Genomic DNA, 13,858 nt, shown 5'->3' with positions numbered 1-13,858 from the left:
ACAACCCAAATTATTCTCCAGCTCTGTGAAGCTGAGACAGAGATTGAATAAAATGAGGAAAAAAAGGTTCCCCATTTCCCCTTTATTCCTCTCCCTTCACCACAGCTGGAGGCTGGTGTTCTCGTGCTTTGCCATGCATTTTGTTTTTAATACTTCTGGCCCATTCGAGGTACTGATATCCATTTCAGCTGCTTTGCTTAATCAATTAAGCTAGTTTGAAGTTATTTCAGTCCCCAGTGATGCTGTCTGCATCAGTGACAGTGAAATCAATTGCACTGCAACAAGAAGCCCTCTTATTGCATTGCCAGCACTTATGGGGGTGTCTTTTGATGCTACAGGGACAGGGAAACAAATAAGACAAGGGCCAGACAAGGTACAAAGTAAGTCTACAAGCTTACCAAGGGAAAGGCAACAAGAAGAAGTGTTCTAGCTGATGTTCATTGGGAGGGTTGAAGCTGTTTGTCAAAGAGGTGTGGTACATGCACAGGGATCTGCTCCCTCTCTCTGCTCCCTTAACCCATCTTATTGGTAGGAATGGTATATTCTGAGGTCCCAAGACTGGATCCAGGCTATAGGAGGCCAATCATGTTATCCAAACCACCACCATGACAGTTGACCTGTATCTGGTAAGGAGCTGAAATCAAGTCTTCTCAGAAAGGAGCAGTATTTTTTTTTTGCCTATTTGGAGGTGGTGTGCAGGAATCTGAGAGACACAGTTTAGTTTTGGGGCACAGAGGTGTGGGGTCTTTCTCTTGCTGCAAAACCCTTGGGCATTTTGGAGCTCATAATTTGCATGGGACTTGGAATCTGCACCAGCGGTGGGAAAGCAAAACAGTCCATTGCACGGGGCGTTGAAAGGGCAAATGTGTTGATAGTGCTTGTCACACGTTTGGATACTGTGGGGCTCTGGGCCTGATCTTACCTGCTAACTCCAGTGGGAAAGTCCACAGACTGACTTTGTTTGGCCTGAGGTCACCTCCCATCCCTGTAAGAGTTAGGAAAGGGCCATGATGCAGAGTTAAACAAAACATTTGCTGGCATGTGTGTCTTTTTTCTGCACTGGCAAAAGCCCTGTTTGAGTGTATCCAGAAGGCTTTTGTCCCAAATATTTACAATATGCTGCTAAAAGGAACTGCCGGGTGTGACCTGGGGGCCTTCTCTCCACCTCTTTGCCTGAGGGAGATCCAAAACAATGCAAGGGAGCTGGACTTCCTGGCAGGCTTGTCTCTGCCTGGGGAGGGGATGAAAGAAAACGAATCACAGACAGCAGATGTCCCTTATATTACTTAATACAGCCCACCACGGGGGGCAGGAGGAGAACCTGTAGCGGATAGACCAGCTGAAAGCTCTGCTGGGGAAAAGCCTTCCTATAGCTCTTGGAAAGGGCTGGGACATGGAGTGGCCAGACCCTCGGCCACGTGCTGGGTTGCTGTGGAACTCAAACCCTGACTTGCTGTGGGTCACCGCATCTGCTTTGACACTGCTACAACCAGTGAGAAAAGGGGGAAAGCTGGTCCTTTGTCATTTATTGGAGGAGGGTACGTTTCCTCTGGAGTTTTTGAGTCCTCCAGTGAATCACAGAGAAAGCTCTATTCCTGCCCAGCACTGCTCTTCTGTGGTTTCAAAAGAAACTGTGCAAAAACGTTCATTCTTTTATTTGTAGAGTCTGTCCCAGTAGGACTTTATTGGTGTCTCTCCTCTTAAATTCAGAGACTTTTTTCTGGCTTAAAGGTAGCTGGTAATTGACTTACAGCTGCCTCTCCACAGGAAATTGCAGTATCGTATTCACTTTTACGTTGCTGCATCGTGGAAACATTCCCATGGATTTCAGGGAAAAGGAAGAATGACAAGGTGAGAGCGGGATAGAAATCTACCTCTGTTAGGTCCTGAGTCTGCTGCTGCTTGCCCTGAGGATCAGAGGGGATCAAACTTTGTCCTGATAAGGACTGTCATTATTAAGAGTTACGTGGTGATCATGGTCATCACAGCCCATGTAGGGGACCTTCACTTGCATCTGGATAACTATTGTTCCTGAAATTTTCTTGAAAGGTCACTCTTGTTTTCACAAATGGTGGTTGTGTCTCCTTGTCTGTTTCTAGAGGATGGTGAAAGAAAGATCCTTGAATTCAGTCCTGGCTGTATTCCCATCCCAGCCCACAGTATTATGAGAGCCAGTCTTGGTCACCTTGAGTGCCCATGCAGAAAGGTACATCTGCACCTTCTTGTGGCTTGCATCTCTCTGTGGATTTACTGACCACTGAACAATGAAGGAGAAGACAGTTGCAAGGCTCAAAACCCATACTTCCAAAGCAAAAAGCATGCTGACAAACCTAGAGGAGCAGGTAGCCAATGCTAACCCTATTAGCTACAATTACAAGGGCTAGCCAGCTTCATTCTTCAGGGCAAAACTGGTCTCTGGGGATGGTCAGAAAGGCTGTTTCCCCCATGGAACTGGATTATACAAGCAGGTGCACAAAGCAGGTTTTATGAGTGTAGTACAGTAACAGCTGGAGGCCCCAGCACTGGATTGGGTTTCTTGGCTTGGCCCAAGATTATACATCACCACAGGGATTGCCAGAGATGCGCGATCTGGTTCAAATCAGATAAGAACATCTGCCTTCTCCTGCTGCCCTCCATGGACGATATGTCAAAACTGGCCCCCGGCATAATTCTGCTGGAGCCAAGCGCTGTTTACCTCTGCGGATAATTTGGTCCCGCATGTTGCAAAGTGTCAGAGCCACTGGGGCTTGATTTCCCGTGGCCACAGCTGCTCGCAGTGGAGCTGGCAGAAGAGATGTCTTCGTTATTTGTTGTGTGATCCCATTTCCCCTCCGTGGCTTCAGCAGGCGGAGCAGCTTCCACCCAGCTATGAAAGGCTTTCTCCTTACACTTGGCTGAGCGCAGATGGAGACTTGCCATGGTACAGACATGCATGGACCACGTGGCTGTGGCTGTACCATTTTGCTCAAGCATCTCCAGACTGCCAGGGATGCTTATCCAGGTCTGTTCCCTTGAATAGCTCTGCTGCACCTCTTTCTTCTAATACATTGGTGACAGGGAAGTCTGGCCTGATAAATGCTCATGATAGGAATCTAGACAGAAATTAAGCTGCTGAAGCATCCATAGGTGAAGGCCTTTTCCTTAAGTGATTGTAAGCAGGAAGACTGGTGATCTAGGGAAGTGGACTTTGCACGATGACTGGATAAGCATGGCCCATACTCCAAAAGCCCCTGTGGGACATCATCGACCAGCATCTGTAGATGAGCCAGCACTGTCCAAGTCCTCCAAGCCATTTCTGAGTGGGCACAAAGAGTCCTCCAGCATTTTACATACGAGCATGGAGGTCCCAGAGCTGTCACAGGAGATGACAGGGAGTGCTGCCAGGTTGTGATATGAAGAATCCCATATGTGACATGTTCGATGTTAAGGCGCTCTTGTCTGAGTGCACAGATGCAGCTTTGCACTAAACAGCAAAGGCACAGAGAAACTTCACACCAGCAAACCCTAGTGAAAAGGAGGGGCAATTTTGAAGTAATTGGAGTTCCTTGAGGTTTCTGGTCAAAGTGTCATTGCTGTTCAGCTAGGAGGCTGGAGAAAAAAAGGCTATCACCATTACACAGTGATATAATTTAAAGCCATAACTCCTGGGACTGCAGCTGAATGATCAGGCAGGGGCTGCTGAAGAGCTGTGATATGAGATGAGCTGACCCGGAGAGCAGCTCAGCAGGGAGGCATGTGGCGTTGGGCCTGGCAGGGTGGGTGAGTGCTTGGGAAGCTGTAGTTTTATCTCCTCCGAGATGCCTTGGCCGTATGTACAGGACATGGTGTGCCGCCAGAGTTGGAGACGCCGCTGCCCTGCGGGGAGCAGAGCTACGGGGGCTGAGCTGAGGCTTTGGCAGATCTGCTGCAGCACGGCTGGGTTGGCTGCTCAGGAGCTCTGGGAATCGTGCGTGCTACCAGTCTGGGAGGAGACCTTTAGGGCTGACAGCAGCCAGGGAGGGTGCGTGCATCAGCTACATCTCAGCTGGTCAGCTACGCAGGTCCTGAGCATGGGCTCCCACGGCAGCACAAGACTGTCCGTGGTGTTAGATGGTGAGCACAGCCCCTGGCATGGCCCTGCTGGCATTTCCCAGCTGATGCCCAGGCACAATTTGGCTGAAGACATCCCCAGCAGGCAGCAGCGATGTGACTGTTCTTTTTGAAGAACATCTTAGCAGAATAGATGCAAACTGTGCTGCTGCACCCTATGTCCTCAGAGCTGAAAAATGGGCTCATCCCCATCCCGTTGGCTGGTGCAGCCAGGATGGTGCCAGGGTGCAGAATCGGGGCTGGCAGTCAGGGGACTCCCGGCTGTCCATCATGTGCTCAAGCCACTTCATGTAATGGCCTCCTAGAGATTCATCTGTTCATTTATAGTCACCTCTGAACTCTCCCCAGCTTCTGTCAGGTTAACACATGCACTCCCCAGCCCTGCAGATACTTGGGAAAATTCAAACTAGGTGGTATCTGCACTGGGAAATAGCAGTTGAGCACTCGGCATTGCTACACTGATCTCCTGCAACGTGGGACTTGGGAGTACTGGTTTATCCTGATTTAAATATCCTGACAGTGGTGCAGCCCAATGGCTCTCAAGAACCGCCATCATTTGAACTGCACTTTGCAAAAATACAAGCTGTGAAATTTCCTGGTGCCACCTGGGGTTGCTTGAGAAAAAGCAGTGAGGAACTGCTGCTGGCTACTGTATTACAGCACGACAGAGCTGCAGGCTGGCCGGCTTTTCGTCGTTATTTCAGAGTTAATATTGATGAATAATAGGGCTAACAAAATAAAAGAAAGTTCTTCTTTGCGCTGCCGAGGGAACAGGAAATTCTGCACGGGTGAGCGCGCAGAGGTGAACAAAGCGTTAAACCCTGGCAGAGCAGCTGCCGCTGACCTTCTGGTCCCAGCACCGCTAAACAAAGCTCCTGTTACAGCTGAACTTTAGTACCAACTTCTGCTGCTCCAGGGATCCTCGCAAAAGTACATGCCGAGCTGCAATTAGCACGGTGCAACTCAGCAGGGAACGGTGGGGGAAAGAGGATGGCAGGGTGGTGAAGCCCACAGAGCCCACCATGTCCTCTCCCTAGGCTCTCCCAAAAGCCATCCTCTGCTGTAGCCAGTAATTTAGGACTTATGAAGCTGTAGGTTCTTCCAGACCAAAGTGTTCGGTAGCTGTTGATTGATATATCCACCATAAATTTTTGAACTTCCACCTAGACTTTTTGCCTTCACAGCATCCTGCAGCAATGAGCTCCACGAATGAATTATGTATGCTGGGAAAACATGCTTCCTTTTATGTTTAAAATGCATGTAATTGCAAGTTTTTTGAGTGCTCCTGAGTTCTCTGGCATGGGGAATGATTAACAATTGTTTAATATTCCTCTTTCCCTCCCTGTCTGTGGTTTTACAAACTCTAATATCATAACCTCAGAGAAGTCTTTCCATTCAGAGGGAGAACCCAAATACATTCAGTCTTTTCACAAGAGAGCCTTCCATAGCCCAAACTTAATGCTGGGCATCCTTGCTACCCTCGTGCATTACTTCCTCAGAAAGCAGATTTCAAGACACTTCCCAGCAGAGGTCTTACAGGTATGGTCCAGGCGGTTAGTAGGACACAAAGATACATGAGAAACATTTTCAACTGGTGGCACTTCTCATCCTCCATTTGGGCTGATGCTGGAATTACACCCCATAGAAAAAAAATGCACTTATTTCTGTACGAGACTCGATAAGAAGGATGAGGCAGATTGGACATGAGGCATCTGGAGTCTTCTTGTTTTTATTCAGGCTCCCAAACTGTGAGGAAGAAAAGGATTTTTTTCCTGTGAAATAATAAACAAGAATAGCAGACTAAGATGAAGGTGAAGGCTGCTTGTGGCATGGACCAGAGAAAGCAGAAAAAAACCCCAACAATTTAAGGTTGAAATAGCAATAGACATCACGAGGCTTTCTGCATGCAGCTGAGGTCAGTTGTGGTGCTCAGTTTTGACAGTTTGAGCTTGAAATTTGCCCTTATCCAGCTTAGTGCTTTTAATACACATAGTTTACAGTGTGGGCAACACTAGAGCTGTCTAGAACTTTTTGCTGCTCAGGTTTAGAGTTCTTCCATGCCTTTGCCTTATTGCTCCCAGCCTGTTGCCATTACACTGACAGCAGGGTGAGGGAAATGGGAACGGCGTGGTTGCTGAAGGTGGACATTGCTCCCCAAGTGTGCAAGCATCTGGGGGATGTATCGTGGGAGGCAGGTGGGTTGGTCATCAGAGGTATACCTGATATTACATGTCAATAGGGATGTGTTTGAGGTCAACTTTAAGATCGCTCGTTATTGTTACTATTGTTTCCTGGGCCCCAGGAAAGCAGGGAGCCTGGAAGGACAAAAAATTTATTGCTTAGGAGCTGGAGAGTCTTTGAGCTTTCTTGATCCCAGACGAGTGGCAAGAAATATCCCAAAGTGGTTCAGCTATCAAATGCATGGCATGCAGACCCTTGGGAATGAAAGGATGTGCAAATTATCATATTGGATCATTCTGGACATGTAATTTATGCTAAAAGCTGACAGTTCTTGGTTTCAGAAACCAGCTATGGGTGGGTGTGCAGTGGCACTGGTGCTTTTAGCAGTAACATTGACAGCATTAATATTAACAGAGCCACCATGGTCCAGGACCTCACTTGCATTTGCTCTGTGATAGCAGATGATCCTGGACAAGGGCCTTCTGTAGGTGCTGCAGAAGTGACGCACAAGACCATTCTGCACCAAGGAGCTCCTGGTCCAAGTACAAGGGTTCTGACTTGCAGTAGCTGATCCTTCTCCACAACGACCTGACCCTCAAGTTGCAGCTCCTCCACCCCTGCCCTTGTCCACCTGGGTTATCAAAGCTAATGAACATGGGGGTCTTACTTAAGTGGGTGGGTTGCAATTAGCTGAGCACCTCCCAGAGACTTTGGAGACCCTGTGGTGGTTGTACCCACTCCCATTCCTTCACGAATCATTGTGTTTAGAGAAAGGATGCTGTAAGCAGAGGTAGAGCAGACATTTAGAGAGGTGCCTGGAGCACCCTTTTCTCTGTGGGTGCCTGTCAGGAGAAATTGCTGCAGCTGTCTGGAGATTTCTTACCTCCCCCTGCTAGATCTGCATGTAACTGGTGACAGACTGGTATGCTGGGTTCACATGTACCTGGGATGCAGTGGGAGTAATTTTTGGCATGTTTGGAGCTCCCATACATCATCCCAGGTCAGGAGGATTTGCAGGCTTGGTTGTGCCACTGCCAGTATTTGTCAGGAGCTGAAATCGTGGTATCGGCAGCAATGGTGGCCAAGTTTCCAATCTGGCTGATGCTGCAGAAAGCTGCCAGGATTGAGTCCTCACCCAGGGCCTCTGGGAATGTGCCTGGGGACTAGCTCATCCCTGTTTTGCACCACCCACGGGCCACCCCACACTGCCCTCCAGCCCTGCCTCTCCACTGGCAGGCGATGCCGGCAGGAGACCCTGTGCAGCAGCAGGAACCGAAGCCTGGGGTCTCCCTGCTCAGGGGCACCCCCCCTGTAAAGCTGGCATGAGGAGCACTTGCCAGCTTCCCTGGGCCAATGTTGCAAACTGAAAAATGTTTTCGGAAGCTGCCAGACAGCCGCTCAGAGCGGCCCCATGGTGCTCTGTTCTAAGCACCAGGCGGGGGGGGTTTGTTGTTGTTTTTTTTTTCTTTTTTTAATCTCCTAAATCAATAGTCTGGTGAACTGTGCAATGCAGCCTGGACAAAGAGTATGGAAGAAAACATACCTAAAAGCCAAACCTCCAACCTCTGTGGTTGTTTTGGACATTGTGAATTACCAGTAGATGCACAACTAGCAGGAGAGTGGATGGGGAGAGCAGAGGTCCATTAGTGATTCCCTACCCCCAGCATATGGCTAATTAAAATTTCTAATTAAGGCACTGTGGGGGTGAAGAAAGGAAGCTCTTGGCCAAAAGTCCCCCTCCTTTTTCTGTATTTCCTTCGATAGCTTTATAAATTTTTCCCCTAAATTAACTAATTAATATCACCTAATCAGTTAATAGAATTAGCTAATTAGATTGCTTAATGGAATTTCTGAAGAGCAGATTTAGATGCTCTTAAGGAGACTTTAATCACTTTTTATCTGGGAAGCGGAGCACCAGTGTCTGCATTCATTCAGCAACTTAGAGCAACTGCTGTTATCAGCAGAACATTTCTGAAAATCACTAATCGGGCTTCATCCTGCTCCAGAGTCGCAGCTACAGTCACCAGGGCTTGAAAGGTCAGGCTGAGCCTTGCCAGCTTGCCCCTCCAAGTTGTTTCTGCCTGCACCTGATCGCATCGAAAATCCACCACTCTCAAGTGCTCAGCACGGTATTTTAATAGAATCAGCGGTGGGGTAGAGCACTGCAAAGGTAACCCACCTGCCTGCAGGATCTGGAATGGTTTGTTAGCCTGTGGCATTTTATCAGCTTTGCTGATAGCCTGCTTAAGTGCCGGTGAGCGATGGCAAATCACTCCCTCAGCCACCGCAGCAATTGTGTTCCCAGAGGTCAAAGTTTTCTCCCAGTTCCCTCTGCACCGTGCAAACGCGCGCACACACACACACACACGCATGCACACACATACTGCTGACTGCTCCCGACTGTGAGACTGCGATGAGGGAGAAAAATGTATGTTGAGAAAAACAAAGCACTGGGTGAGTTTGTGCCTTGCCACACATGCTGTGGACATACATGGTTTACAACCACCACCATAGATAAAGCCCTCCAGGGAGCACAGGGCAGCTCCAGCAAGTAGTTATTTCAGACTGGCCAGTGGAGATGGGTGAGAGGGGGCTGGGTTTGCAACGGTGTCCATCTGCAGGTAGGCTGGTCTAGCTGGGACAGCCAGAACTATTCTGGCTTTGGGCACTGGCCCTTGCTGCTTTTCAGCAGTGCAAAGCAGGAGTGAAGACTGGAGGGCTTGTCTTTGCTCTTTGGGGACGCCATATGTGAAAGGGAGATCTTTGTGATTGAAAGTGACCCCAGATCGCCAGGCCCCTCATCATGCCCAACATGAGGAACTGGGGGAAAATGGGCTGGTCTGGGAGATCCCATTGTGTTCCTGCCTCCACGCCAAGGACTGCATCCTGCGTGACCTGCAGAATAACTTGGACTTGCTTGGAGTTGGGTTGGTGTCCCCCAGCCCAACATCTGGCTATGTACATTGGTGGGAAGGGAGGCAGGGATCTGCTCGCCACACAGCATTGCTAATGTGGCTTTGAAACAATTTCCAAACTGTGTGCAGCTTCCAGCCCCCTTGTTAATTGGCTTGTTATCAGGCAGGATGTCAACAGCCACAGCTGAATGTAGGATACGCACTCCTGGTTGGGTCCAGGAGCCCAGTGTCTGTCTCAACCTGGCCATCTTGGAATCATTGAGTTGTGTTCCCCCTGGGAAAACCACATCTACCCTGCAGCAAAAATCAGATTGACACAGCCTTAACTGCAAACTCTGAAGGTGGTTTAATCCATCCCTGGTTTTTTACACCATGACCTGAGATGGGTGCAGCAGTCAAAGGCTGTGCTGTTCCTAGCAGTTGTCGTTACATTGACTGTGTGATCTTCTGTTCTCACCCTGAGTGTATTGTGGAGCAGTAGAAGGACCTGGTATCATCTCTCACCACGGATGTAACACTTTGCCTCTCTGTCAGCTGTGCTCACAAGAAAATTAAACAGTTACACTGCGTTAGACTCTTTGTACAATGACATGTCCTAGGAACCCCTAAGAGGCCAGCATTTTTCAATGATTATCAAGGCAGGCTCCTTCTCCAAGGTTGCCTCTGTAGTATTTTAGATAGTAGCTAGTATGGCTGCCTGGCTGCAGCACACATGGGTGGCAAAGTGGAGCTGACAGATATGACCTGGACCTGTGTGAAGACAGCTGCAGAATGATGGTGGGCTTCTGGAGACACATCAGGGGATGTCTCTGGAGAGACATCACGGGGAAAAACAGAGTCATACTGGACCAGGACAGCAGGCAACCTTGAGACTTTTCAAACTTGTTTTCCTCCTGCATCGGAATGAAAACAATGATTTTGAAATATTTCCCTGTGACATGAGGCATTTTCTTGAGCTGCAAATGCTGAAATCTCTGCCTTGCCTGAAAGTTCAGAGGACAATTTTGTCTCTGATTGCCCCAGAACAGGACTCAAGCCACAAGCCTGGCAAGTCTGAAGGTCTTAGGGTGGCGAGGGGTGGTAGCTCAGGTAGGTCAGCAGCAAGGAGGGAGCCTTTCCAGAGCCTGGTTCAGGCTCCTGCTGTGAATCACCGTCAGGAAGAGCCTGTCTGTGTGTGCTGGCTCTGCGGGACCAGTGCCTATTGCCTCCCAGTTGAGCTGCCGAACACAGACACCTGAGTCTTCCTCCTTCACCCCTCCAGCACCAACAAAGTTGTTCTGATGAAGCTCCCATCAAAACCAAGACCTCTAAAGGAGTGCACTGTGCTAGGACCCAAGTCAGCTGTGCAACACCATGTTCTCTTAATAAAGAAGTCTAGGCAATTATCCAGGGAATTTGCCCCCCCTCCCCATTTTCCCCTCTTGCCTGTGGATTTCCTGTGAACAAGCAGAGACCTCTAATTTCCTCAGTGTCTGGGGTTTTTTCTGCCATTAGCTGTCCCAGCCCGGGGATTGCCTGTAACCCAGCCCATGCAGTTATTTTGGTGGAGAGGTGATATGCTGTGCCATGCGGTTGTTCCCTTCTGGGGCTAAAATGTGGCCAGACCAGCGGTTTACAGACGATGAGAGAGCACCCTGTAAGCCTGGCTTCAGAACCTTGAAATTATACATAAGGTGAATAAGCAACTACAAGGGTCTTATGAGGAGGTTTATGGCAAAATTAGGCCTCTCCAGAGTAGACGACTGCATCTGTTATTAATGTTGTATTCTGTGGAATAAACCAGGCACTTTAAATAGGGCAATTTGCCTCTTTCTTGGAAGACATAGAGAGAAGCCAGTGAATGGACCCCGTGTAATGATCCTTCAGAGACCAGCACAAGGACACTGGAGCAACCTAAATGTCACAGTGCCTCACCTCTGAGCATCTAGTTGCTTATAGGCTTCCCTTGACAACACTGAGGAAAACATTATCTGAGAGTCTCTAGTCCCCAAAACCTGAGGCTTAGAGGGAGAACCCAAGAGGTAACAAACCAACCTTCTCCAGCTAACCAGCTGCAGTGTCCAAAGGCAAGAGAGGAGGAGCTGGAGGCTCTCTTGGCTCTAACGTTAGCCTGAGGAGTTACAGTCATTTTCTTGTGGCAGCACTGGTTTCCCCGACATGGAAGTGGTGTGATGATTGAACAGCGTTTATCCCAGTGGAAGGCTGGTGTTGTGTTTCCGGACGGGCAGATACATTCAGATTTGTCCCTGGGCACTTGCAGCAGGAGCAGCTCCATGTGCAGGTGCCTGCTGCCGTTAATGCTACCTCTGTCTGCAGCTGCCTTGGTAACAGTGAGATGATGAGGACCATATGGCACCAAACCAGCATTGCTGCTCTAGTAACATCTTTTAACCCTTTGGAGGGCATCTTCTTCCAGGCTGAGTAGCATGGCAGGATTAAATGACTGTACTGGGGCCAGTCAGTGCAGCATCTTGGCTTTGATAGTGGTCACCTGCAGATGTCCAGAGAAGAGAGGAGAAATAAAGAAAGTCTGAAGTGGTTCTTTCACCTCCCTATCAGCCCAATGTCTGGCAATAGGTGAATTAGTACCTTCCTGATCCACAGAGTTGTGTCCACATTTTTGTGTTTCAGGTCTCTTGATGGACTTTGAAGAATGCTGGGAAATTAAACTTCAAACAGTAAAATAGGACAAAAATGCTTAAGAACTGCTGGATTAGCCCATCCCTACCAGTGACTATGTGCATAGAGAAAAGCTGAAAAACAGGGAAAACATATCTAATATTTCCATAGGACACTTAAAGGATTTAGCAATATGTTATATGGAGTCTTTCTGAGGCAGAGTGTCTTTTGCTCTAATAACCCCTGATGAATTTTTTTGGGGGAACTTCCCTAATTCCTTTATGAGTCCTTGTGCTTTTCGAGCATCCATAACATCCTGCAGCAAGGAGCTCCACAGCTCAACTGCACATTAGTTAATGAACCACATCCTTTTGTTTGTTTAAACCATCTGCCTGTTAGTTTTACTTGTTGGTCTCTAATTCCTGTACTGGTGGAGACCACAGACACCTGGTCCTTGTTTATCTTTTTTGACCCACTGATGAGCTTTTCGACATCACATCCCTACTCTTTCCCCAATGACTTTCAAAGACAGACAAGTCCTAGCTTGTTTGATCATTGAATAGTGTGTTATACAAAGCGTGTTCCGTAACTGTGCAGTATTTGTCCATTCCAGATGTTTCATCTTCAGTAAAATATTTGTGATAGCATACTTCATGTAAACTTCTGAAAAACATGGTAGTATGTGATCATTTTGGAGAGATGGAGAATGATGTGGGCATAGAGGTACAGCAAACACAGTAGGAGTATGGATAGAGATTTTAACTAAAATGCTAATCTCTAAAAAAAAGTCTCCTATTTGCACAGGATTTCTAAGAGAAAAAAGGAAAGAATTTTTTTCTTATTTAAAACTCCTTTGAAGGTGAATACCCCAAACAGGGTCTGGTTTGTTGCTGAAGTCTTGCGCAGGGACTGTATTCTGACCCAGCATAAAATGGTTAACACTGGAAAGCTAAAATATCCCTCTCCTGGACATTCCTCCAGTGTGTCCGTTTTCACAGGCTCTGACTCCTGCACTCCTTGAACACGCAAACATTTTCTGGTTTCCGAAACTGCAAGCTTATATTAACTTTCCCCTAGCTGGGTCACTAGCAAAGCTGTGTAAACAAATGACCTGTAGCCATAATCTTCTTCAGTTCCCCCTATTGATTTCACTCTGCTATTTGCCTGCCAAATATTAGCAAACCTTCCTTCAGAAATGGAGAAACTTTTGAATGTTTCTTAGATGGGGTGTGTCAGGGGAGACTGGAAACAGACTGCTAGTATCTTATGATCATAGACTGGGGTGGAGGAAGTCTATTGGATTTGGCTGGGATATAATTAATTTTTTTATAGTTGTTTGTGCGGTGCTATGTTTTGGATTTGTGCTGCAGCCAGTGTTGATAACCCAGGGATGGTTTCGTTCCTGCTGAGCAGTGCTTACACAGAGCCAAGGGCTTTTCTGCTTCTCACCCCACCCCACCAGCCAGTAGCTGGGGGTGCACAAGGAGTTGGGAGGGGACACAGCCGGGACAGCTGACCACAATGACCAAAGGGATATCCCATACCATATGACGTCATGCTCAGCATATAAACCTGGGGGAAGGAGGAGGAAAGGGGGACCGTTCAGAGTTATGGCATTTGTCTTCCCAAGTCTTGTGATGGAGCTCTGATTTCCTGGGTGTGGCTAAACACCTGCTTGCCAGTGGGAAGTAGTGGATGAATTCTTCATTATGCTTTTGCTTTACCTATTAAACTGTCTTTATGTCAACCCATGAGTTTTCTCACTTTTACCCTTCTGAGTCCCTCCCTCACCCCACTGCAGGGGAGCAAGTGAGTGTCTGTGTGGAGCTCATCTGCTGGCCAGGGTTAAACCACAACAGGAAGACAACCATGTTATAATAAATATATTATTAATATAGTTATATTAATATAGTTAATATAGTTAGTTATGGAAGTTAATAAAACTTTTTCAAGGAATATCACCTATGATAGTCGATGATATTTTGATTTTAAAGGGGAAATTTTGTAGTATCAAGGTGACAACAATTAGGCGAACCAGTTCACTGCTGCATCTT

The sequence above is a fragment of the Balearica regulorum genome, chromosome 2 (genome assembly GCF_011004875.1).
Source record: "Balearica regulorum gibbericeps isolate bBalReg1 chromosome 2, bBalReg1.pri, whole genome shotgun sequence".
NCBI lineage: Eukaryota > Metazoa > Chordata > Aves > Gruiformes > Gruidae > Balearica > Balearica regulorum.
The sequence above is the reverse complement of the archived record's forward strand: the minus strand, read 5'-3'. Positions refer to the sequence as shown.